Source organism: Octodon degus, unplaced genomic scaffold (genome assembly GCF_000260255.1).
Source record: "Octodon degus isolate 3935 unplaced genomic scaffold, OctDeg1.0 scaffold00088, whole genome shotgun sequence".
Taxonomy (NCBI): Eukaryota; Metazoa; Chordata; class Mammalia; order Rodentia; family Octodontidae; genus Octodon; species Octodon degus.
The window spans coordinates 864813-868116 of record NW_004524664.1 but is presented as its reverse complement, the minus strand read 5'-3'; the positions used below and the strand labels follow the sequence as shown (position 1 = coordinate 868116).

The window sequence follows — 3304 nt, the reverse complement described above, 5'->3', positions numbered from 1 at the left end:
AGTATGCCACCCTCCTTAGGGGGTGGTAGACTGCTTACAATATAAAAGAAAATAAAAAAGGATAGCTCCTCCTTTTGTTTTTGGCTGCTTTTGCTGTCCTCTACCAGGAATTATTGCGCCTATGTTATGCCACTCTGTCTTGGATCCAGCTGATTATGGACTGAAACCTCTACAAACTGTAAGCTAAATAAACCTTTCCTTATTTAATTTTGGCTGTCAGGTATTTGTATAGCCCAGCAGTTAGAGACAAGTAAGCAGGACAGATGTCTTCTTTGGCTACAATTTTTAAATGCTTCTTGTTTCACATCCATCTTGGCTTCTATTAGATTGAGTTTTAAAAATTCTTGACTCCCTTTTTTTTCATAAAGAAATAAGATATCATGATTCACAGTTGGCAAAAACAACACATAATTTATATGTTTTTCAGCTGGGTTCTAGTTAAGCTATTCATAATTTGTGGGAAATTTGTGATGGCTTGGTTGTGAGAAAGTCACTCAAAATTTTTTTATTAGTTTCAGCCCAGTGTTCCAAAATATTTGCTACTTGAGTTTTATCCATGTATCTTTCTTGGCTTAGATTGTCTTAGACTTTGCTGAAGCATGAATTCAAAATACAAACCTGGTGCAGTATAGTACTGTGGGTTTCATTCTAAAGAGATTTTTGCCATGACTTGGACTGAGGTGGACGAATTCCTTTTTTGTGTCTTAACTTCAGTCAGAAGCCTTTTTTCCTGAATAATGAATTCTGAATTGGTTCAGAATCCTTTCTTCTGTTACCTTAAGGGGGCCAAAGCCATGTCTTCTGTACCTACTGGGCTATACAATTCATGTGTCCAACTTCTTAGTCTTGGCACATTTCCAGAGTAGTCATTTTTGTTAATTTACTGACAACTTCATTGGTTTCTTGGAAGTACAAATATGTGTTTAAATACATGTTTATTGTAGTTTATCTGCCATTTCTATGTGTTTACAAAACACTCATGTCAAGTATTTGCTAAAAGAGAAAGCTTATTTAGTGTACCTCAGAAATATCAAATTTTATAAGAATAACATTTTATATAAAAACTATTTGTGCCTGTTAACACATGGAGCCATATGAAATGCTAAGTATTCCATATTCTAACTGCAATGGTACTTTTCTTAAATAAGTTTTATAATTTTAATTGTTCCTTGTGTAATATTGACTTCTATTTCCATCAGTATACAACAGTATGATTCTTTTTCCATTCTTTTTATTTTTTTACAAAGAATAAAAAATAATAAAATGAGTAAAAATGATACAGAATTTCACTGAACAAGATAATAGGAAATCAACAATGGTTGTTATATTGCATATTGTTGTCCTCAACTTAATTGTTCAGATTACCAGATATAACGTGTAAGACTGGTCAAAAAATTAAAGGAAGAAAAAAATTTAAGCATTAACTGTTCTTTTCAGTGTGACAGTAGAAATCAGCAGTACAGTTATCCCAGCTATGCTGTGTATATACTTACGCAAATATATTTTTTCTCTTCTCTCATCCCTATTGTTCCCTCCCTTTGTGCCATTTTTTCCCCTTTCACAGCATCTACTGTACCTTTCAGATTTTATTTACTCCTTCAGTTTCTTAGACAAGGGAAACAATGCAATATTTATATGCAAGTGAGATTTATTTCACTTATGAGTATGGTCTTTAATTGCATCCATTTATCTATGAAAGCGCTGAATTTGTCTTTTTTTAGAGGTAAGTAATATTCCATTGTGTAAAATTTCCACATTTAAAAAACCTCTTCTTCATTTGATAAGCATTTGGTTTTCCAGGATTTAGCTATGACAAATTGTACTGCTATAAACATGGGTGCACTTATACTGCTGTGATATGTTTTCAATTCTTCTGGAAAAAATACTCAGGAGGGGAATAGCTGGATTGAATGTGATCTCTAATTCTAGATTTTTGAGTGATATCCACACTGATTTCCATAATGGTTATACCAGTCTGCATTCCCACCAACAGCAGAGAAGGCTTTCTTTTTCCCCATAGCCCCTCAAGAATATCTTATTGGTTGGCTTCTTGATGATAGCCATTCTCTCTGGGGTGAGAAGGAATCTTAGTGTTGTTTTAATTTGTATCTCCTGAATGACCAACAATGTTGAATTTTCTTCATATGTTTATTTGTCATTTGTATTTTGTTCTCTAAGAAGTGAGTTTTCATCTCAGATGCTCATTATTTTATTTTATTGAGAAAAAAAGCAATGAAATAGTTTCAAAACTGATTAATAGGACAGTTTCAATAATTATACCTTGTACATTGTTATCATCTTAGTGGTTATCCATAGTACAAGATGCAGACAGAATATCCTGTCCAAACACTATTAGTAAAAATCTTTCTTCTAATTGAATTAAGCAAAAGTAGCTGTATATCTATCCTAACTATGCTGTACACACAAATACAAAATGGTCCTTCCTTTGTATCCCCTTTTTTGCTTAGTCTGGTCAGAGATGAGTATTCTATTGGCATCTAAATACTATAAGTGCATAAATTCAGCAAAACAATCCAGCACAGTCCAGCAGTCCACAGTAGTAGTGGGTTATCCACAGAAGTTGTTGACTTGAGTCTTTCACAGCTCAGCATATTAATATGGCTTTACTTATATACCTTGTTTTGATACTTTTCTGCTGGATGGTTAAGACCAAGAAAAAGCAAGACCTGTATAATAAGAAATGTAACTTTTGTATCTTATTAGCAATAATCGCGCCTCAAATAAACCTCATTGGCTACGATACTGCCATTGCACAAAGCTAACTTTTGTATCTTATAAGGTCAGTCAAGTCCCCTCAGGATTTATCCTGTAACCCTGTACTACATTTTGCAGATCCTTTGTCAGTGTCGGCCATGTGGATGAATCACAGCTGTTGCTTGACCAATTTGCTCTATGTGAAAGCCTGAGAGAATGTTTCTCTCCATGTGACTCTCCTTAGGCACACTCTAATCATCAATTACATTGCTCTGTGACTCCATAATCTCCTTGATCAGAAAATTTGGGACACAACTGAGTTACATGATGTTATAGTATATGTTCTCCTAGGTCCTGAGTCTTCACTGACCTTGAAAGGCTAGGGTCAAAGTGTTGGCTGTCCTTGCAGCCCTTCTTTTTCTCTAATTTTTGGTCTGCAAACTTAGGTTGTTAACCCTCCAGAAGAGAAGCTTATTATTACCCTACAACATATGCAGTTGGGTTTAAACTCACTATAAATGCTCATTTTTTAATTGAGTTTTTGAATTTTGGGGGCCTGATTTTTAGAATTCTTATTATGTTATTGCCT

At 34.2% G+C, this 3304-nt stretch overlaps 1 pseudogene; it reads right to left on the bottom strand.

Moving 5' to 3' along the window:
* Window positions 1–2609: 2609 nt before the first annotated feature.
* Window positions 2610–2781, bottom strand: LOC111818347 (annotated as a pseudogene).
* Between the last annotated feature and the right edge of the window lie 523 nt (window positions 2782–3304).